General features: G+C 32.8%; 1 protein-coding gene and 1 pseudogene across 1 annotated transcript in view; one reads left to right on the top strand and one right to left on the bottom strand.

Moving 5' to 3' along the window:
* Positions 1 to 25,278, bottom strand: part of DPYD (dihydropyrimidine dehydrogenase) — a 796,846-nt gene that overhangs the window by 617,369 nt on the left and 154,199 nt on the right. The gene's annotated exons all lie outside the window — the stretch shown is intronic.
* On the top strand, positions 2,223 to 3,035 carry LOC105885768 (heterogeneous nuclear ribonucleoprotein A/B pseudogene; annotated as a pseudogene).

A 25,278-nucleotide genomic window follows, 5' to 3' on the forward strand; every position in this document is an offset into this window, starting at 1 on the left:
AAATTTATCTACATGGCATCTAACCTTATAACTATCTTTGATATTTCCTTTCCCTGCTAGCCATCAAGTTAGAGGTAACAGTAGAAAGGAGTATTTAACCAAACATTGAAATATTTCTCTTAGAATATAAATACATTTTTGTTTACCAATCTGTAGAAACCACTAAATACTGATTTTATTTAAAACGGTTCTTTGTTTTAGATGAATATTTGTAAGACACACAAATATTACATTGCATTGTCACCTTCTATAATTTATGTACTTTTGTACTAAGCTAACATTCCTAAATTAAGATACAATTAATATTTGAAAAAACATGCTGCTAATTCGGGAGGGGGGCAGGAATATACATACATAATGAGTGAGATGTGCACCATCTGGGGGATGGTCATGATGGAGACTCAGACTTTTGGAGGGAGGGGGGGAAATGGGCATTTATTGAAACCTTAAAATCTGTACCCCCATAATATACCAAAATAAAAAAAAATTAAAAAAAAAAAAACATGCTGCTAATTCACTCAAGTGTATACAAAATGTTCTACTAGCATTAAAAAGGAGTGATAACTTCTCTAGTGGAGAGAATCGAGAGAGGTGTTCCATAGAAAGTAAATTTTGAGATGGGTCTTAAAGAACAACGACTTTGACAGAGAGAATGGAAGGAGGTATTTAGGTGGAAGCAGTACAGGGAGCACAAGCATGAAACGTTAAAGTATATAATGTATTCATGGAAAATCTCTGTTCTTCAGGAGAGTTAGGATAACAGCTGAGAGAGGGTAGCTGGAAAGAAAAGGTTAGAAATTAAGCTTGAACTGCAACTCAGTTTTACTAATTCTCTAAGAATTTTAGCTAAAATGATATTGTAAAACTTTTATTAGAAGCCCATCTTCATTCCAAACACATAGCCATACTAGAATCTCTCCCTCTTTCACACACACACCCAGTCACATATATAGTCAGCCCCCCATATCTGTGAGTTTTGCATCTGTAGCTTCAACCAACCACAAATTAAAATATTTAAAAATAAATTTAAAAAGTAATAAAACAATAAAAATACCAATTAAAAATACAATACAGCATACTGACTACTTACATAGCATTTACATTATATTAGGTATTATAAGTAATCTAGATATGATTTAAAGATATTTAAAGTATAATGTCTGTAGGTTATATGCAAATACTACACCATTTTATACCAAGTACTTGAGCATCCACTGATTTTGATATCCACTGGGGGTACTGGAACCCGGGGAGACAACTGTAAAGTTAAAGTACAAAGGCAACCTAAAGAACAACTAAGATACTTCAGTAGACCAGAAGAGAAACAAAAACACAGGGCAGCAAGCAGAACTGAACCTACAGGCCTGAAGGGCTCTGGGTTCTGAAACAGTCAGAGATAACCTAGAATCAATTCCTCTGTTATAACTAACTGACCAAAAAGTGCCCCCCACCTGAGGGGTGGGGAACTGAAGCAAAATTGCCTGCTTAAAATCATGGGTCAGCTGAGCGCCACTGCCCTTCCCCATGTAAAGGGCTGGAAAAACAGTGAAAGTTGTGCTTATTTGGGTAATGACAGATAAAGCTGTACACCAAAGAGAAAGGAAGACCCCAACAGACGTGGCTTGGGTCTAAGATGCAGGCCAAGACACCCTTGTGTGGTTTCTACAGATACAACATCAACAGAGCATTACTAATACGGGATTACTCCCAGAGCCACCTCTGTAAGACAAGATTCTAGGTCAAATGCCTTGAGGTCCATGTTGGGGCAACCATGGAGTTGTTAGATAGGAGGGGGAGAGCTAATCAAGAGAAAAACAGATAAGCACAACAATCACTCAAGATGCAGAAATACACAAGATTTCTAAAATTATACAGGGAAAACTTAACACGAAAAAGACTGCCATTAATAACGAACTGAATTTACTGCAAAGTGAAAACAGTACAGCAATCTGAAAATTTCTTTAAAATTGCTGTTTATACGGTGGTGGCACCACACGGGTGGGAACTGGCCTTAGGGTCGGTGGGTTCTGTGCGGCGGCGGCAGCGCTGGCGGCAGCGAAGGCGGCGGCAGCGCGGTCGGAGCCGGACCTTGGGGAGATGAGGTGAGGCCCCAGCACCGCGAGCTCCAGTGCAGCGGAACCCACAGCGCCTTCCCCACAGCGTAGGGACGAGCCGGCCCGGGGCATCATCTGTGACAAGGAGCTGCGGCACCTAGGCCTAGCATGTCGGAAGTGGGCGAGGAGCAGCCTGTGGAGACACGGGCGCCACTGAGAACCGACAGGAGGCGGCAGGGAGAGCCAGTCGCGGGCTGGGGCTGGAGGCGGGAATCAGAATGGTGTCGAGGGTGACCAGATCAACGCCAGCCAGAAGGTGGCGGACGCAGGAACAATGTTTGTCGGTAGCCTGAGGTGGGATACCAGCAAAAAAATTCAAAAAGACTATTTTACAAAGTTTGAACAGGTCCTTGACTGTACAATAAAAAAATGGATCCCAACACTGGACAGTCAGGAGGGTTTGGGTGTGTCGTCTTCAAAGTTGCAGCCAATGTGGAGAAGGTCCTAGACCAGAAGGAGGGCAGGCTAGATGGCCATGTCATTGATCCTGAAAAGGTCACGGCTATGAAGAAGGACCTGGTGGAGAAAATCTTTGGGAGGGGTTTGAATCCTGTAGCTACTGAGGAAAAAAGATCAGGGAATACTTCCGGAGAGTTTGGGGAGATCGAGGTCATTGTTGAGTTTCCAACAGATCCAAAGTTGAACAAGAGAAGAGGTTTTTGTGTTTGTCACCTCTAAAGAAGAAGAACCTGTGAAGAAGGTTCTGGGGGGAAAGTTCCATACCGTCAGTGGAAGCAAGTGTGAAATAGAAGTGACCCGGCCAGGAGAGGTCTTTCAGTAACAGCAGTATGGCTCTGAATGCCATGGAAACCACAATGGGGAAACCGAGGCAGCAGTGGCCGCAACGTAGGTCAGAGTAGTACAAACCACGGCAAGAGCCAGCAACGTGGTGGCCAATAGAATAACTACAAGCCATACTGAGGTGGCAGCAGGAGCCATGGTCCGACTGACTACACATAGGTTTGGATATGGAGTGAACACAAACAATTATGCACCAAATTTAACTTAGCAAACTTTCTATGCTCCCCCCCCCCAGGAAATCACTCTCCTGTTTACTATTTCCAGAGCTCTAGTTGTTTTAGGCAGTGTGTAGTGTCTCGGAGACCAGAGCAGCAATATGGACTGACTTAATTACCAGGTTTTCCAGAATGAAATTGGAGGGCCTGCTTCCCGCTGCTGCTCTGCAACCTGGACCTGTGGACCCTGGTTGCAAAGCATAAACTGTATCTTAGGAAAGCAGTGTCACCTTTTTTTTTTCACCTTTTAATTTTATATTATTTGTATCATACATTTCCCGTAATGGAAGTGTTAATTTTACTGTACTATTTGGTATCTTTTGGGATTCTATGCAAGGTATTTGATTTTGGCATGACGTGGATATTGAAGCTATCCAAGCTTTTGAAATAAAAATTTAACCCCTGCCCTCCCCAAAATAAAATTACTATTTACAATTCCCACAATAAAATAAAAGAAAGGAGTGAATACCATTCCTTAAAAACAAAAATATACATAACAAAAGCAAGCAGAAATGAAAGAGAAATGAGAGGGTATTAAAAAAAACAGAATTCTGTCATTGAAATAAAAAACTAATAGGATAGATTCCAGAGAGGGTACAGTCAGAGAGAAATTTAGTGAACTGTAATATGGTACTATAGAATTCATTTAAAATGCAGCACAGAGTGATGAGATTAACACACTTATCCTAAACTCCTGGGATAAGGAGCTTAAGCATTGTTGTGGGAATTGTTGATAGTGGGAATTGCTGATAGTGGGAATTCATCAAAGCTAATATTCAGGGAATGCTTCAGAAACTCAATTCTGGTGGCAATACAAGGAATGAGTAGCTGGTCATTCTCATATTCCTGTCAAGAAATGAAGTCAAGACAAATAGGTGGTAGAAGGAAGGCAAAGGGACCCACTATTTTTCTCAACTTTTCTCTGACTTCATTAAGTCAGTTTCCATATGTAAAAACTGCTTAGATTTTTTTTAAATATCCTAAGTTATTCTCTAAATCCTCTCCTCCTTGGCCTCAGATTCTTTCTCCACATTTATTCCTATCTTCATTCTTTCCTTCCAATCCACCTAGCACAGAGCCTCAGTATTTCCTGACTATTATAATTATCTTTTTTTACAAAATTATTGTATGTATCCCTTTTATTTTAAGCATAGCAGCCATAACATTTTCCAAACATTGCCCAATCAAGTTTAGGCTCCTGAAATATGATAGTGGAACTAGCACTATCTTAAAAGTCAAATTAACCTAGACTGAAATTCTGATTCTTCTTCTTAGCTACTATGTGACAAGTCATAACTACTGAGTTTCACTTTTTTAATCTATATAAGTGGAATAAAAATCCCCTATTTCATAGAGTTATTATGAGGACCAAAGGAGATTATCTGTAGAGCTAGCAAAGTATCTGTAATGTACTAAGTGTTCCATAAATATTTACCCAGCCACATTAACACTCAGCAAAAAAGCCTTTTTTAATATTCCTGACTGAGAAAGAAAAGACCAGTTCCTCCACTGTGTCTTACCTTTCTTTGTTTCTGTATTTGGATGAAAAATGTATTTACACATCTATCTCCCCATACTAGACTGTAAAATTGTTTCAGAGCAATGTCCACATTTTATTCCTTTCTGTACCATTCTATATCTAGCAGAGTGCCCAGCTAACAATATAGGCTTAATAAATGTTAAATGAACAAATTAATGCAGCCATGGTCTACTTTATCTTCCATTCACTGCCTCTACAAGCAACCAATGCTTTTTTAAATTGTACAATACAGACTTCTTAAATTATCATTGCCTTCTCTTCACTTTTGTTCTGCTTCTATCATTCCTTTCAGTTTTCTTCTTCCTGGCAAAAGCACATGCAATATACCTTTATTATCATTGCCAAAATTGACCTATCCCTTCTCTGAACTTCTCCATCACTATAGGAAAGAGAAGGGATCTTGCTAGACTATCATATCCAATAATATATGCTTGTTCTCTAGCCTAGTTTCTCATATACAATGGGAGCTCAAATTTGTTAAATTGACTTGAATAGTTTTACCTATTAATTATTAATAAAATAGTTTTTGCATAGCAATAGAATGCATCATATAAAAAGGTAATGCATTTTTTAATAATTATTACGATTTATTAATTTGGTTACTTTGATTTATGCTGGGTAATTTGAAATGAAGATTTAAAAATCCAAAAAGGATATTAAGATTTTTCAATATTCATCCAAACATCATGATGAATCTTTTTTCTCTCTGGAAGTAAAGCTTCATACCAGCCTAATTAGCATGCATTTATTGTGTGTGAAAACATCCTCAAGGATTTTCTTCTTTTTTCCAGTCAGTGCATAATTGTTTGTACTAATAGCTACTACATATTTTATTAATTTATAATGAACATAAAATTGGGTATTCAAAAAATAACAACAGAACACTGCTGACAAAATCTTTTGAGGTAAGAAGGAAAGCATGAGAAAGAGAGGAGGAAAGGACAATAAAAAACTGGAAGAGATAAAAAAAATTAAGAAGAAACGAGGGTCAATAACTACTAAATAAGAAAAAAAGAAACTGGTGAAAGGATGAATATAAAACAAAAAGTGAAAACTGAGAAAAGAGGGAAGAGTGCAGAAAGGAAAGAAAAGAGAGAAAATGAGAAAATTAGAGAATGGAGAGGGAAACTATAAAGGATTTATTCTATACTTAAATATATGAAACTCTGGTATTAGAAAATTAAAATACAGTTTAAGGTAAAATAACTCCGCCTTCCTAACACAGAACTTTTTAATATTTTCCCATTCCCTGCCCAGAAATTCTTATACAATTCTGATACACTAGAAGGGGATTTTGATTGAGATTACAGCTATCTATTTTGGTTTAAGCACAAAGGCAGCATTACATGTGAATTACATGTTCAAGTTAATAGTAATAAATACTTTTTAGTATTTACCATTCAGTTTCAGGCCAAAGAATAAACTTTTAACTTTATGGTTTTACACAAAGTTTTCCATTCAATTTTTAGTTTTCATATTTTATGTGAAAAGAAGTCAACTAGTTCTATTCATAATTATACTTTACAATAATTTTTAAACTCTAGGAATAAGATTTTTTCCCAAGAATATTTACAATACCTTATTTTGATCTATGATATAGATTTACAAATGACTTCCCTATATATTTATGTATCATATTTATATTAGAGATTTAATATGTAATTTTCTCCTCCTTGTAGACTTTAATGTTCTTCAAAAGCAATATTAATTTTAATTCATATTATATCTCGCATTCTTTAAATGATGCCCAACAGTATACACATTGAACAAATGTTTGAATGAATTAATGAATAAGTCAGTGAGATATATGGCTTAAGTATACTTTGATTAATTTCTGTGTGAACTAATCTTCTCATGTTTGACACATTTGTATCTGCTTCTTTCACTCTAGTCTACCTACAAGCCAATCTTCTTTAAATATTTATTTCATAATAGTATTTTCCTGTTGTAAAACATCAAGAGGACCCATCCTTTCTACAGCTTAAAAGTGTAAACGCATTGACCTTATTCAGTCATAGATTTTAATGTTCCCCAACACTTATTTTCATCCTTAAAAGATTCTTACTTTTAGTTTCAAACTATATGTCATTGCCATAAACTTGTGGAAGTTGTGTAGTTTGTGAGAAGGAAATGCTTTTGCAGCTTATGTTTCGTGAAGCGTTCCATATTTTTAATATACATATTATAAACATAATAGTTTGACACGTTAATGACCCTAAGACCTTCGTATGTAAAGCAGCTATGAGTGCTATGATTTGTTTTTAAAAATTTTTACACTTCTTGTTGAAATATATATGCATATAAATATATCTATATCTATATCTAAAACACTCCTGGACCATTAACATAAATTAAATGTCTTAAGAGATATGAAGCCCTTTTAAACTTGTCATCTTATATTCAAGGTGGCATTTATAAATATTCCTTCAAGCTTTGTTTTCATAAAATGTAAACTATGTAACATTGTGTATATATAGTTCAGTAATTTGAATGTTTGTTCAATATAATGAACTAGAAGGAATGCAATTTTCTGTAGATGAATGAACCAAATGGTAACCATTAAACAATTGCATTTATATGTTGCAATACATTTCAGAAGGAGCGTTCACTCTGCAGGGAATAAGGTACCTCCTTTAGCACCTTAGTGCAATTCATTGTGGTGCTATTTGTTTTTACTTGAATTCTTTCTTCAATGGAAAATGTTTGTTACTACTCTTCTTTTCATAGAACCTCTATTTTTTTTTTCTAAACTTGAGTTTAATAGTTCTTGTTATGTTCATGATAAGATATGGTTAGCATGCTTAAAGATATTCCTCTTCCAAATTATCTCAGCACTTTAAAAAATTCCAGATTTTTAAACTTGCTTCCTATTAAGTGCACATCAGTCTGATTATTTTGTTTGTTTTTAGTGGAGTATGGATGCATTGGTGTCAATTTTAAAAAACAATTCACATATTTTGGACAACCCTACATATTTAATGCTTTCAAAATAAGGTAAAAACATTTTATATGCTAACAGAATATATTTGTTACAAGTTAAAGTCCTGAAGTATACACAAGATTCACAATTCCTATTGTTTATTTTTTTTAAGTCACTGGAAAACATTTATTGATTTTAATTGTCTCCAAAATGTTAAAACCATGCAGGACTCATTTTTGCACTTAAAATTTTTCATGTTTATTCCAAGATGGTTTGAAGGTCCAAGAATGAAAATAAATTAGGGAGAATAATGTATAAGAGTTATAAAATGTCATGTTGTATTAAAGAGCTTAGCTAAATGTTTTTAAAATGTATCCTGATAAATGTGTTGAGTGCATCTATCAAGTTTTTTTAAAGTGACCAGTAGGTCACTTTTCCAGGATTTTAGATAATTTGAAATAAGTTTAGAGACCCTTATTGAAGAGATGATTTATTTAAAAATCCAAAGCATCAGCCATAAGAAAAATTTTATAATAAACATCTTTAAAGCCACATATTCCATACTGATATATACATTGCATATGTTGACATTTTATTAAATACCTTTTATAATGAAGAAAAATAATTATAGTTAAAGACCTAATTACCTTATATGAGTAATGAATTTTGGGGAAAGAGTTGGTATATCCAGACTAGCCTTGTTGAATATAAGTTGATCTCTATTATTTAGGGAATGGTTGTAGATCAAGTGACTTAGAGACTGAATTATCCAGTCAGTGGTTATACGAAGTTTGAGACACTGAAAGGCAGTGATCACTGTTGTTTTCAGGTTCCCTTACTTTGTAGAAATATGGTATACTTTCAGAAATATACTGCAGATTTTTCCATAAGTGCAGACACCTTAGAGAGGAAGAAACATGGAAAATGAAAATTGTAGCTTGGGATTTTTCAGTTTCCTAACAGCTATGAATATTTTGCTGGGGTACACTGGAGGTAGGAAGACTACTGAAAATTTTTGCACTTGGATTTTGTTTTTAAGACTTATTTTCTTTAAAGGATATAGAAACAAATTATCCATTCCAACGTCTTTTCTCTGATCACAAAGAACAAACAAATGTCAGTATCTTTTATGATGGTGGAAAAAAAGGAATTAATTAATGCAAATAAACTTTTCACAATATTAGATTTTAAAAAAAAGTACTTGTCCATTTGTAAGCAGACATTTTACAGAATAGAGGGAGGCCAAGGATTATTGAGTTGGAAAATAAAATTTTCATTTATAGTCTTCATGGTTGACAGAAGATTTTCAAGGTAAAATGAGGGTTGAAGACTAAAATCAAATCAATGCTGAGGCTATAGGACCCTTTTATAAGACCTCTGAGATATTTAAGTGGTGTCCAGCTAAGAAAACAAATGAGACTCTTCTAGAAATTATAAAAGAATGGTCTCACAGAAGTCAAATCTCAAAAATAGCAGTGGCTAACTATATAAAGGGAAGCATTTCTCAGAAACAACTGTAGTATGGCTTTTGCAGTAGAATAGACTGTAATCAGACTTAAAGTCTACAAAGTTTTACAGCAAGTTTCATAGCTAAATGAGCCACCAATCTGTAATAAAAGAGACCTAAATTGCTTCAAGTGGAAAACATCCTTTTTCACCCTTCAATGTTCTATGGGAAAGAATAAGTCAAAGAAAATGACTCAGATGCGAAATGGACCATTTCCTCAGCAGTAGCCAAAGAAAGCAAAAAACTAGGAAAAAACATCACAGAGAGTGGAGCAAAAATACCAGAGGATGCCATGAGAATGAAGGACTAGGAAGTTACTTCCAGGAAACAAAGATAGAACTTAATGAAGAGACATATCTTACTTTTGCAGTTGTGGAACTTAATAACATTTTTCCAGCATGATTTCAGAATTACTATGGATCAGTGACTGCTAGGTAGCTCCTATCTTTCCCCTTTTTGGAGTCACATCTGAGAAGCCACATCAGAACTTTATGTAGTTTATGTGACTCTGAAATTAACATGATGCTAGAACTGGATTAGAGTTCTGGGTTGGGAATGGGCTTATTTTGCTTTTGGGATAGACATGATTAACTAAGTTCAGGAGTGGTCTTTAATATATTGGTGACAAAGTGAGTCAATTTCTTGACCCCTCCCTATATCCATAGTTTACAATGGGACTTGCAGCTACTCTTATCAAAGTGTACAGTGTATTTTTCCTACTCTTTGAATTTTTTTTTAACTCTTTGAATTTATGCTGAGGTTAACTGCTTTGGTCAAGAGAATGTAGCAGAAATAATAGTGTGCCAGTTATGACTCTCAAACTCAAGAGACCCTGTATAGTTCTGTTCCCTCTCTTGGAACCCTGTCATTCCTATGTGAACAAGTCCTAACTAGCCTGATGCAGGATGAGAGACCACAGCGAGGAGAGGCCAGTTGTGGAAGCTAAAGTTACCGTGCACTACTCTAAAGGCAGCAAATCCTATAAATGTGAAAGGGTTCAACTAAGACCAGCAGAACTACTGATACAACTCAGCCCTAAGAGAATGCATAAGTGTACTCATGAACAGTAATAAATGTTTATTGTTTTAACCCACTGAGTTTTGGGTTGTCTTGTTCAACAGTTGTCACAGGCAATAATCCCCTACAAATATCAACCCGCAGACTAAATAATATCCTAATTTTAACACTGTCTAGAATTAATTTCAGCAGTCCTCTCTTTAAATAGGACCAGAATCAGATAATAATTTTAGGTTCTTTCAACTTAAGACTTTGTTTTTCCTGCCAACACTACAAGGAAATGATAAGATTTGGCAAAGTTAAGAGAAAACCCACCATTACAATACAACAGTGTTTGATTTTTTACTTAAATATTTCCACGAATAAGCTTAGAGTGGCTCAGTTTAAAAATTTAACCCAGAGAAAGAGCAATCAGAAAGTTTGGGAAACTGAGAAGTATTCTCTCAAATATGTACATGCATCTCTTCCAAATTACGGAATTCTTAAGCAAGCAGCCTCTCATATTCAAATAGTTCTAGATTCTTTAATGCCAGAAGCCATGTAATGTACAGTGTCTTTTTAAAAGTTGTTTTGTATCTACATGGATATGAAACATAATAATAAAAAAAAAACATTATAATGAGGCCATGGGCCTGTGACTCAGAAAACAGGGACTCTTGTCCTGAATGTGTTCCTATCAGAATTTATTTCAATGTGAGCTGATTCTAAATACTTTTTTGTGCAAGCATTGCCCAACAGCATTATACAGACAAGAAATTCATACAAATCACTGATTGACAGTAAAAGAAATTTACTCATCCTTTTTATTGTCATTTTAGAAGATGCATTAAGATCTGTGATGATAATGTAAAAAATTTCAAGTATTCTTTCACATTTCAAACTCAGTCATTTTCTTGATAATTTAGATAGTTGAACATTTATTGTCATGTGAAATATGGAATAATTCAATTATTAAAGCTAAATTCTTGCTACAAGATGGATAAATGTTCAACATTTATTTGCTGTAGGTAAAAACTGCATTTTATGCACATAAGACTTCCAAAATCACAAACGTTTATTTCAAATTGCATTTTTTCTAATAAAGAAGAAATCCACATTAATCTACAACATAAAAGAAAGTTAAATAAGAGCTCTTTTAAATATACCCAAGTGAATTTCATAAAATACAGTGTCAAGATGCAATAAATATTTGTCATATTTTAGCAATAGAGATGGGAAATAAAATGTTATTCATAATATTAACCATGATATAATCACATAATCCTTCCCAAAGTGAAAACAAAAAAAAAAGCAGAATAATAAATTTTAAAAGTGAAAACTCTATTCTGTTTCTTATATGAGATTACAAAAACAAGCATCTACTAAGATATAACTTGTAAAAGGCCTTTCTATAGTTATTCATTTTTCTATTGACAGGATGTCCTAGATTCTTACAAACTATCTAGAAATTGCTGGTCTTGCCTTGATTTCCATTTAGTAGCAGAAATTCTGCAGGAAGGAAAGGGACCTTTTAAAAGGAATGAAGTATTCTTTCATGTAACAATTTTCATTCCCAAAGTACACAAGAGCTGGATACAATTATACAAATTTTTCTAAAGTAATAGAAAAGCTATTTTCAACAAAGTGATAATAGGTTTCCTTACCTTGAAAAAACACAGTTTTTAACATTTTTCAAGCTTAAAATAATCTCCACCATACTTTGAGTTATAAAAGACCATTTAACATGCCTTGCTGGAAAATATTTGTCATTGAGTAATGATGAATTCATTTTATATGATTATGAGACCATTTCTGGAAGTTAAAGCACTTCATTTTTTAGATTAGAAAAACTGCTTTCTTTTATTTTAAACATTTTTAAAATGTGGGGCAAGATCTCAAAAGTATCCCTCAAAAGATGTTGTGGATGACATTTCAAGGTTAAGGGTGAAGTTGATTTAGAAATATAAATACATATATTTTCAAACTAGAACATATTAGCTATTTATTCCACATGTGACAATAACTTAAAAATGTGCAAACATTATTTTTTACATAAATTACAAAGGACACGATGCCTAAGGAAAAAAGCAGAAAATATTAATAGAAGATATAAGAAAGAAGTTATTCCTTCTACTTTGGAGCTACCATTTGGGGTAGGAGCAGAGGCTGGTGAGCCCATAGGAATAAATCAGTAAACAAATTAACATTCAAGATGATTTCAGCTGTGACTATGCTGTGAAATAAAGAAAAGACAACAACTGATTTATAGAAGCAGGGATCAATTGTTTGGATTAGATAAGAGCTTTGCTTAAGATGCGATATCCAAACAAAGACTGAATGATACTGAAAAGCTATCCACTGGAAAAGCATTTTGGCAGGAGGAACTGCAAATGCAAAGGGCTATGGCTCATTAATGTGTTCATGATGTGCTTCCACAACTAAACTGCAAGCTGCCTGAGTTCAGAGATCACCTGTCCTATTTGTTTCATATTAAGGTTATTATTAGTATGACTTCACACTCTCAAGAATTGATTTTAAAAAGTCCATTATTTTATGAAAACACAAATTTGGCCATTATACAAGAGTATGATATAAGAGAGTATATACTGATTTTTAATATTAGTAAAAAATAAAATGCTATGATTTAGGTTATGTAAACAAATAAATGCCCAATTTTTTTGAATAAACTAATTCAAAAATAAAATTCAAAGCCATTTTTTAAAACTTTTGCATGTGTTTTTTTCTATGAGTATCAAAATTTTCCTAATTGGGATTTGAGAAAAAAAAAAAGTAAATGGTTAATGTTATGCCTGTGAATGAGAAAACACTGCCTAGAATATAAAGATAATTGCAGGCCAGGTGTGGTGCCTCACACCTGTAATCCCAGCAATTTCAGAGTCAGAGGCAGAAGGATCACTGGAGGCCAGGAGTTTGAGACCAGTCTGGGCAACACACCAGATCCCATCTCTACAAAAAATAAAACAATTAGTGGTAGTAGGTGCCTACAGTCCCAGCTACCCAGGAGGCTGAGGCTGGAGGATCACTTGAGCCCAGGAATTTGAGGTTGCAGTGAGCTATGATTGCACCACTGCACTCCAGCCTGGGTGACAGAGAAAGACTCTGTCTCTAAAAAAAAAAAAAAATGGAAAAAAAGATAATTGTGTTAACTAATGCCTTACATGCAAACAAACTGTTTAGAGTAGTAAAAAACATACTGTTGGCATGAGTGTTCTTTGATATAGGCTCGGCATAAGCTTAGTAGATAATAAACAATTATTTTTATTTTATTAAAATTCATAATCCTCTTGCAAATAAGTCTCTATAAATGTTAGATCATATATAGGAGATATCATGAGATATATTGAATTTGTTATCCAAAATTTCATCGTAACAACTTAATTTGCTGCATGAGTTTCATTGAAATATTCTCTTGCTCACATCCATTAGTTCCTAAATATATATTAAATAATTATACTCTAAATAGATTATAATATATTAGCACAAACATATACAGGATGCATTTGTATGTATGTAGATAAAATAGACAATACTGTAAATACTATGAATTAGCAATAGTGAAAAATACAAATGATCATCCAGTATATGAAAAAATGCTTAGCCTATCAATTATCAAGGAAATTAAAATTAAATCAAAATCTAGTTTTTTCACATCAGATTGGCAAATATTAAAAAGAAAAATGCCCAATGTTGTAAACGGGAAATAGGTACTTCAATATACTGTTAGTGGTTGCATCAATTTTAAAGAGCTATTTCACATTTCTATAAAAAAACACTCTGTCTTTTTACCTAAGAGCTCACCTCTAGGAATATATCCTGTAGAGACATATTAGAGACACTTATATATGTGTATATATATATATATATATCTATATATATACACACACAAAGACATTCACACAAATTTATTTCAAATGAATGACGGAGAATGTTTTAATAAAAGGATATTCTTATCTATAAAGCAGTATACCATATTTAAAAGCATAAGTTTTAAAGCAAGAAAATGAAAATCATGGTATGATTCTGAAAAAATAATTTTATATAACATCATATTTCCTCACATCTCATTAAAAACAGATAAATGTACTAATCTCCTTTGAAACTAATTATACTTCCTATATTTGAGGATTAGGAATATTTCCGACTTCATTTGTCAATATGATAGGGAAGCAGTACAACAGCTATACAGACTTTCTAAATAATAACAATAATGTTCATAGTCAATGGATAAGGAAAGGAAAGCCACTCTGTTTTAAATTGAATAATTCATGTGCTTGATGGCATAGCCTAACTATTTCAAGGACCTTACTTATGTTTTATCTTACAAAATACTTGTGATATTATAAAATAATATCTACTACATGGTCATTTCTTATCTTCAACTTATTTCCACTTATTAATAAGAAGAAAAGACTATAAAATCAAATAAATAGAAAAATAAGTGAAAGGTAATTATTTTTGGTAACTTCCTTCTTATATTCTTTATCCTACTATACCAAAAATAAATGATAGATATTTATTTATTAATGTCCTCTCTGTTTTTCTACCTAATGATGTTCTTTTAAATGTTTTCTTCCCTCTGTATACCACACTCTCATATTTCTTCCTTCTCATCAGGGAATATAAAAAAATAGAGGAAAGTAAGTCTTTCTCAACTTTGCACTCAATGGCCATCTGTATTCAATAAATATTTCTTTTTTTTTTTTTTTTTTTTTTTTTGGAGACAGAGTCTCACTCTGTTGCCCAGGCTAGAGTGCAGTGGCGTGAACCTAGCTAGCTCACGGCAAACTCAAACTCCTGGGCTCAAGCTATCCTTCTGCCTCAGCCTTCCTAGTAGCTGGGACTACAGACAGGCATGTGCCACCATGCCCGGCTAATTTTTTTCTATATATTTTTAGTTGGCCAATTAATTTCTGTCTATTTTTAGTAGAGATGTAGTCTCACTCTTGATCAGGCTGGTCTCCAAGGCCTGAGCTCAAACCATCCGCCCACCTTGGCCTCCCAGAGTGTGGTGATTATAGGCATGAACCACCACTCTCGGCCTCAATAAATATTTTTTTAATGTCCTCCATGTTCTGAGGCTCTGCACAAGGTCCTCAGGATACAGCAGTAGACAAGACAAATTCACATTTGACCTTATGGAACTCAGGAATTGTACTTCTCTCTTGTATTAGAGGATAAGTTAGTTATCCAGCCTGCTTACAGCTAACACCAACAGTATTCTACTCCCATCCCATTTTGTCTCCACAGAGAACTATGAGTAAGCCACTCGGATTTGGAGAACTCTGTGGTGATCTTCAAAACTATAATTTCAATTCAGCACATTAAAGGCAAAAGTGTAATTTCAGCGGCGAGAAGTACACATTTGATGGGAAAATGGATGCACTATTTTCACACGCAGATTTGTTCAAAATAGTCTGGCTTGTGACAGAAAGAAGATAAATAGGATGGCAACCAGAGAGGACAGCAAGGTCAAGATAAAGCATTTTCAGGATAGAAGAGTTTCATGCATGCTTATGAATGGAACAAAATTGGTGAGCAGAGGACAAAGGAAAATTAAGGATCACAACAACAAAAAACATTTTGTGAGGGAATATGGTCCCAGTAATAGTTTGCTTGAAGGCATTGTTAAAAAGTAAACTTAGAAAACAGTAAAAATATTTCTATTACTACTGATATAAGAAAACATGAGAGGACAGATTTCTGACAAGGATGGATGGTGTCTGATGGAGTTTTGTGCAGTTGTTTTTTCATGACCTCCAAAAGAGACTCTTGGAGAGTGAACATCCTTCTCCCGAGAAGAGTAGCTAATCGGTAATATAAATAATTAACTAGCTAAGAACTTTAAAATCTGTTTGAACTAGTGCCAAGGAAGAGAATTGAGAAGTTTTATTCTATCTTTAACAGTGGCTCTGGAATATACATTGAGTTCTTATTATGCACCTACACTCTGCTAAGTTCTTTAATAGAGCACCTCATATATTCTTAGGTCAATCCTGGAGGCTGACACCATTATTAACTCATTGTACAGATGGACCAACTATGCCAGAAAGTTGTAGAAGTGATATTTAAATCCAGGAAGTTTAATTCTAATGCTGTCTATTCTTAATCATGAATAGATACTTTCTCTGAGCTTATTTCCAAAAGACATATTAGAAAACTAGTAAATAAAACAAATAGATGCTTGAAACTTTAAAACTTACATAATGCTTTTATCCTAAAAGTAATGTTTTATAGGCGATTTTAAAACACAGAAAAGGACATAGAAAACTATAATCAGTTATAACCAAAATCACTCTTAATGTCTGCCACATGGAGAATTTTGATGCACACTTTTAATTTTTTAATGCCTATAAGCACATACACATATATCACAAAAATACATCATTTATCTGTTTTGTAACCTGCTTTTTACATTTTATAATATATTGAAATATTTTTCCAGGTCAACAAAAATAAATTTATGTCATAATCTGTAATGGCTACTAATTGTTACATTGTATAGCATTATGAAGACTTATTTAAACACTCTTCTATGTTGGACACATGGATTATTTCCTTTCTTATTTATTTTGCTATTATTAATAATTACACAAGAAACAACCTTTATATATATATATCACTGTACATCTATCAGATTAGTCCTTTACAGTTTCCCTTTTATAGTTAATATATAAAATAGTATATATATATTTTTATTCTATTCCATTGAACTCTATTTTTAGACCTCTACTATTAAAATTTTATAGCTCTCCAAAATATTATATTATCTTTAAGACAAATATAATTCATTCTTATTAGCTTTATTTTAAAAATATTGGATTAAAATTAAATTTTATAATTGTGCCTTTTTGCAAATTCCTTAATCTCTACATATTTTACTTTTAGATCAATAAAATGGGGACAATAATGGCACCTACTCACAGGTGACTGAGAAGATTAAATGGGTCAATATATTTAGAGGGCTTAGAATAGCTTCTGGCACATAGTCAGCAATGAAATACATATATAGTTATCCTATAGATGGCTATCTAAGTGTGTAAGGTATATGTCATATGTCCCACATATATATAAGTGTATAACCATGTAACTAATTATACATAGTTATAACTAATTTTAAATATATATATGAAAATGTTAGTTATCACCAAAGCACCTGAACTAATGAATATTTACACTGAACCTGCTTCTAAGCATTTTGAGTATTATCTCTGTCTACTATTATTCTTTCAATAAACTGCTAGGTATGATTTGCTAATTTTATTTAAACTTTTATCAATATAAGTCAGCTCAATATTCATGTTCCTTGACTTGTCAAGTTTTGGTATCTAGAGTTTTTCGAATAAATTATAAGTATCTTCAAGTTTTCCCACAGTCCATAAAAATGTAAACAAGGAATTATTGATTATAATAGATAATAATTGTTAATATTTAGAATTGGTAAAGACCACCTGTAAAACAGTATATTATTATAGCAACTCTTCCGGGGGTAGGTTTTTAAAATTTTTTTCTTTTATTTTTTAAATCTTTTTTTCTCCCAATGTTACATTTAGTTACACTTTCTAATTCCCTGACTCCATCTAATTCATTCATATTTTCCTAAAGATGTTTATTGAGACTTCAAAATTTTAGTACTCTAGAGTTCTCAAAGCCTATAACTAACAATATTTTGCATCTATGAATAGATTCACTCCTCATCCTTAATTTCATGAATTTATATTTTCATATCATTTATTTTTATCTATTCGGTTTGTTAGATATAAATAACACACTTTGCAAAGAATCAATTCTTAGATTCAATCATTTTTTTCATTTTTTATTTGATATCTTAATTTTTGACAACTTGCCTACTACTAAACCTCTATTGGGTTTCTATCAAGCATTCTTTTCAATTCTAACAGTTTTCACATTATAAATAAAAGTATAGTGTTAATAGGTACATAACATTTTTCTTTATTTATTTGTCTCCCCAATGTCTTACTATATATATATTATGCTTTTAAATTATGTAGTGCTTCTTTTTGTGTTTTACTTAAAGGCGTAAGTTAACATATTTTTCTCAAGGTCAGATAAGATTAGAAGTGTGTATTTTGACTTTGATGCAAAGAATTTAGCACATATTAAATAGCCTGCATTTCTCTATTCTATAGTTACTCATTTTTCATTATAATACTCTGGAGTTTTCATGCAAATTATCATTATTATATAGCCATGTTTATATTATAATCTACTCTTTTGAAAACATTTGTCTTTTATATTCACTTATACAAAAGGTATTTTAAATCCCAATCTCAATATTTCAATTTTTTTCCATTCAGTTGAAAAATATTTCCAAAGTTTTTCCCTAACAGGTTAGATAAACAGTATGTTTTCTGAAGCCTTGAATGTCTTAAAAATATCTTTCTATCACCACCATATATAAACATGTTGCCTCTATCAGACCACAATATATTTCCCCTTAAAATTCCATAGACACAATTTCTATATTGTCTTCTGATATGTGGATGTGAAGATGTGTGAAGCCAACTAGTGTCCTCCCCCCCATCCATTCTTGATAACTTATTTGTTTCCTGGATCTAGATAGTGGGAAGACTTTTCCTAATTATTATAATACAATAACTTGACTGGACAAATAGTAAACTAGAAAAAGAAACCATTTGAAGTTACACTTTCAGGTAAGGAAAATACTCTTCTATTACATCTCTGATTATTGTTTCAATTCCACTTATTTCACTTTCTTTTGGGGACACACCTTTTTCTCCCTCCCTACTCTCTATTCCCTTACTCTGCTTTGTTTTTACTCAAAGTGTTACCATCCCCTAATATGTCCTATATGTTCCTATGACTCAATGTTTATAATCTGTCTTCCTCCTCAGACCATCAGCTCTGTAAGAGCAGGTAGAATTTCTGCTTTGTTTAGCTGTATTTCTAGAGAATTGAAAGATATATAGCATAGCTAGAATATAAATGTGTTTTGAATGAATTACTGAAATCATATATTGGGTCATTTGTCTTTAATATTAATGAACTAATTATATTTTAGTTCATTTGTCTCATATCATTTTCAACTGCACTTTTAAGAACTGATGAAATTTCTTCTTATCAATTATTTTATTTTTCTTTAGCCACAATTCTACTCATGATTGCTTCCAATGTGCGTTTTCTTTGTTTTTGGATTCTTAGCTCCTTGTCTTATCTCAGCCTATATTCTGCTCCTTTTTCAATAAGTCATGCTTTCATGAACTGTGCTGAGGTCCTGCAATTTTGCTACGGTGTGAATATGTCTCTGGACTTATCATAAAAGTTAATTTGTTTTTAGTATGTTTCAGGATGCCAGAAGATAGTGGGTAGTAGTTGCAGACACTGTTACCAGGATTCATCTGTTTCACAAAACCTGTGAGTTTTTAATTCCTAGGATATCCTCCTAGGAATGTCTTATGATTTGATTATTTTCCCCAGACTTTCTCTCCAGTTTTTCTAGGATTTTCAAGATCTGCCTAAATGCATAAGGAAGAAAGAGTAATGGAGACCAAGGAAAGAGCCCTCTGTTTTGCATGGACATTCCAGAAGAGTATAAATGAATTAATATTCAGCTTCCTGTTAACAAAAGTATAAGTTCTCCAATCAGAGAGCATTGAAACATCTTCATTCCTTGGTTTCAGGCATTCTTTGCTTTATGATCTAAATCTGGGGCACAACAAAAACTGGTTAAAAGGTTTTTTGGGATGTATACTTAGATGTATACATACATCTATGATGTATATATCTTTGATGTATACTTAGAATATATTTCATCAGGAATTAATTGGATTGTCAGTCTTAGTTGTCAGTGTTATAAGATTTGATATTTTCTAATGTTTTTATTTTTTGAGAATTCATAAGGCTCAGAAAAGCTGCAAATGTGAGTTTTAATTAAAGTAATATTCAAGTTTTGGCAGAGATTATATACTCAAGTGAAATTATCTTAAATACCATATAAAATGTGGATATTATTTATGGTGATTAAATTACCAATACCTGCAATTAATTATTATTTATCTATATGACTTTTCTTCCCTGAGTATTTGCTATTTGCCACCTACCAGCAATGACTATTTTTTACCCAGATTATTTAAAACATCAAAATATTTTTAAATTAACATATTCCAGGCTTTTAAAATGTTATGTTCCATATAGAAAAAATTATTTGGTCATGAAAATGACTATCCTTTCACTTAAGAGCAACTTCAAATCTGTTTCTTGCAAACAGTGCCTAAGATATTCCAAATACCCAAGTCCATACTCATTTCCCCTCTCTTTGAGTATCTATTGCATGGTCACTTGCTAATATGCAATTTTGTGCTTAATTATTTACAGATTCATAGTATGAAATATTCTGAGGCTATAAGTGCCAGAAGGGACCTTATAGATTATCAAGTTCAATTTACAAATGAGAGAACAGAGCCACAGAGACTTATTTAAGATTTCAAAGCTAGCTAATGCAGAACCCAGTCTAAAACACAGGTCTATTTCTTTTCCAATTTTATTTTTCTAGCCCAATGGGAAGGTATTTATTTAAAGACAGATATCATGTCCCAGATGCCCTAGTAATCTTCTCCACACATGTAATATTGGAAGGGAGTGAAAAACACTTTCATGATGATATATGATAGATGATGAACAATCGACATGCTTTTTGTTTCTCATTGTTGCTGTTCTAGCTTAACTATATGGTTAAGCAGCACTTATAATGGTTAAGTACCAAATCATAATACTATGACAATTAATGTGATAACCCTTAAGTTTTTCTCTTCAAGTAAGGTTACACCAGAAAATACTTAGAAATAAAAGTGAAGCCAGGTGTAGTGGCTCACACCTATAATCCTAAAACTTTGGGAGGCCAAGACGAGAGGATCACTTGAGGCCAGGAATTTGAGAACATCAGCCTGAGCAAGAGTGAGACTCTGTCAAGAAAGAAAAGAAAAGAACTAAAGAATGAAAGAAAAAAAAGAAGGGGGGAGGGAGGAAGGAAGAAAAATAAATATATTCTTTGGTTGTATTAATAATTAACAAAACATCTCAAAGTTGAGTAATCACATCCATAAACATCTCATGTGAATACTTCAACAGCCTAGCTTGGTAAACGTTATATTATCTCCAAATTACTTACAAGAAAGGAAAAAAACCTCAGAGGCAAAGTAACAAGTTCAACGTCACAAAGCTAATGAGTGGGAAGGCAAGAAATTGAACTTAGTCTATTTCATTAAAAAGCTTAAATTCTTTCTATTACTTTTCCACAGATTAATGCTGTTTATTAAACCACGTCCAAACACTCTTACATTCACTGCAACCAAAATGAAAATTATTAACTACTACACACCATTCAAAAGGACTATAATCTAAAATATATTTCTTAAAACAAGTAAACTCTCATCACTTCTCACCAAAACGTTTCAAATACTAAAATAGAAGGCATATGTTTTCACAGCTATGTCACTGTATATAGGCGTAAATAAAGGAAAAGGGGTGTGTGCATGCGTGTGTGTGTGTGTATGTGTGTGTGTGTGTTTGTGTGTAGCAGTGAATACTTAATCCATTTCCTAACAATATTTGGAGTTATCAGTAGTGAAAATCAGGAGTAGTATCTTTGATAATTTCCCACATAATCCTAAGAAATAGCTGCTCAATTTTCCTCAAAAAACCCTATAGGAAATTTTCATGCAAAGCTCAACACTAGCTAAGAAACCATTTGGTGCAACAAGCTCTTTCTATACTGATGGTTATCATTGAAACATACTGCCACCTTATGACAATTCTTTTTATACCTTAACTTTCAGATAGTGTTTTAAAAAATAAACTCTCACCAGGAATATGACTATGAAGTACAGAAATTATCTGAAATTTATCTGAGATTTCTAAAAACTTTGCAAGTTCTATTGAAAGCAGTCTGAGAGAAAAACAATGTATTTAAGAGAATATTTTAAGATTTTGAATAACACAATAATTTTGATGACATGATATAAACATTTTTAAACCCAAGAAGCCAGGATTTAATTGATTACATGCTGGCAATGGACCTAAAATTTTGAATCTATTTTCTAATTGCAGTTCAAGAAGTTTTATCCAAAGTATTTACCCCTTATTGGCTCTCTAATTTTGCATACACATACATGCACAAAAGACTTAAAAATAATTACAATGGCTTAGCTTGGAAGGAAGTATAGGGAGAAGAAACAGTAAAATTAAGAAAAGACTGTAAACATGAATATATTCATTATTGTGTGAGATTTTCAATAAGACAATATAAAGTTTTACATAAAATACTACTACTACTTACAACTATGACGAAATAAAGCACCTACTTAAATATCATGTTTTTGTTTTTTGTTTTTTTTTTTTTTTGAGTATCCACAGTAGAGATTTCTATTGTACCAGAAAACATGGATCTTTTATCCAGTAGCTGGTTTATTTTTCTCTCTGGGTCCAGTGATTCATATTTGTAATGAATTCTGTTTCCCTTTTTGCATTTGCTGCTGAAGTACATATAGATGAATTTATGGTTCATCTTTATCAAGTATATAAGAAGTCACTGATGCATTTTGTACAATATTATCACTCCTGGCTTCATTTTATTTTTCTGCCTTATTTTCTCTTTGGCCTGAGAGTACCATTGACTTTTTTTATGATTATACTTGGTACAGTGGAAAGCATATGGATCTTGGAAGTTGAACAACCAGCTCTAACTTTTATTAGCTATAGGGCCCTGATTAGTTATTTCATCTCTAGGATAAACTATACAATTTTTATTATGTTAGGACTAAAAGTACCTTTAGAATATGCAATATTTATTGGGTACCTGATATATAATGGCTACTTATATAAATTAATTTCTACATTGTTTGATTTCAGTAAAGCCTCTGAGATCAGGTTATATTTTATAACTACATTTAATGTAGTACTGTTCTCCCACAAAGCAGTTTTTAAATCAATGTCTTAGAATTAAGGTAAAACAGTATTAACTTATTGTACTGTGCTTTTATAATCACTTTCATGTTCCTTTTGAACTAAGCAGAATTATTAACACAATTATTGCAATGAAATACTCAAAGTTAAATAATTAATACAGAAAAGTTAGAAACTAGTGAACAAATAAAGGATATAATGTAGACTTGTAATTTGAGGGAAAAAGTTGACAATTCACTAACGTTTGTTTAAACTACATGCCCAAGGAATGATAAAATAGAAAAAAAGAATTTGTGCATAATAACATATTGCTTAGTTTAATTACTGATTTTCTGTTTTCCTAAAGTTTTAATCAAAAGAATTCTTACATGTGGATAACAATGGTGACAGCTGTAAAAGTTAGTGCCACGTTTAACTCCACCAGGCACTGCAGCACCTGGTGACGCCACAGGGAAGAAATCATGGATACTTCTTGAACATACTGCAACAGCTGTCAACTCAGAAGGAGGTATATTCTAAGTTCTACCAAGCAAGTAGTACTCTACAAAATCTCATTCTGTCCCTTCTTTTAACTGAAAGGAAGCCAGATGGAAACATGCAACTTGTCAAATTGCAAATAAAGAATTACTATAAATTGTACTGAATGGATCTTTGGATATCCACCATTAAAATTTGGTCTCTCAATTTGCAGAATAATTTCACTGACACTTTCAGAAAACTAAAGATGCTTGATGCTATTACAGGTAAAAACAGTATGCTTGAGAAAATATAAGATAAAGATAATGTAAATATGATTATATCTTTAACATAATATCAGAATAAAGAAATAACAGGAGTCATTCTAGAAGTTTCATAATGTTTAAAATGACGATGACTGCAGCATGACTGGACATCTCTCACAACTGTTAATGGTGTAATCTGCTTGGAACACACAGCCACAGAAAACTAAGAAAACAAGCTGTTTTATTCATGATATTGCAGTCCTAGCTGTACTGCTATGGCTAAACCTCCACCTGTATCTCCATTATAGACTTCTATTTGTATCCATTATATGAAATTACCATAATAATTTTAAATATATTGAGGGAAGATTTAATTGTAAATGTATACAAAGAACAAAACTAGTAATTTTGTTTTTTTATTTTTGGTATAAAAATTACTTACGGTTTTAAGACTACCAAGAGGCTTTTCATAAAATGAGATATTTATAATTATTTCACATCTAGCATACAAGCTTTGCTATTTCTGAGGTGCTACTGAAATGTTTTGATTTGCTTATCTATTCTTCTATGTCTACATAAACGCACTGGTTGAGTACCTACTGTATAACACATGCCATGAATTTTCAGTTTCACAGAGCCATCCTTTCAACATCACTAAACACTTCTTTAACAGCTAGAGTCCTTTTAGGGCCAGAAAAATACCGTATAAATTCTGAAAGAGAATTATTTCTATCAAGAACCTCAATCACATCATAAATGGTCTCCTTTGAATACCCTAATAATATCCTCATAATGTCACAGGGATCACTGAGTCCCTAGGAGTATCTATCAACATTTCTCAAAAAATTCTGTGGTTCAATTTTTTAGAAGTTTCATAATGGTACACATTATTTTCTTCATTTTTATATAAAGCCTAAAAGATGCTTTTAACAAGTCAATTCACATTTTCTTTACCCATAACACATTCTAATATAGTTAATCAACACCAGGTATTTTCAAATGCTACACTATGCATGACCTACAGATGAGATAGCTGAGTCTTGCAAAGGTTGAGAAAGCTGCCTAAAACTATATGGAAACTGAGGGTACAGTGGTTCTGACTGATTGAATTATTATACTTGTGTCAGGCTCATGTCTCTTTCCAATCCCTTATTCCCTAATGTAACTTTTAGACAGAAAAATGAAATAATGAAAGGTATTTTTTTTTGTACTTGGTATAAGGGAACTATTAAGGGACAAAATGATCGAATTTAGGTTGTTGAGGAATTAAACTAAAACGCTATTTTCTGCTTTCTCTTTTCCTCATCCTCTCACACTGATAGATGCACAATTAAACCACTGCAAATAAAGATCTATGTAGGATGCATTATCTATACTGCCTGGTTTCTGTGGGTTACATAACTCACAGCGGGAGAGGTAATGGCAACCCTACCAATTCCAAAATCTTCACTTCTCTACAGGTCATTTTATCTCACCTTTTTTTCAAACCCACCATCTCATTCT

The sequence above is a fragment of the Microcebus murinus genome, chromosome 2 (assembly GCF_040939455.1).
Source record: "Microcebus murinus isolate Inina chromosome 2, M.murinus_Inina_mat1.0, whole genome shotgun sequence".
In the NCBI taxonomy this organism is placed as follows: domain Eukaryota; kingdom Metazoa; phylum Chordata; class Mammalia; order Primates; family Cheirogaleidae; genus Microcebus; species Microcebus murinus.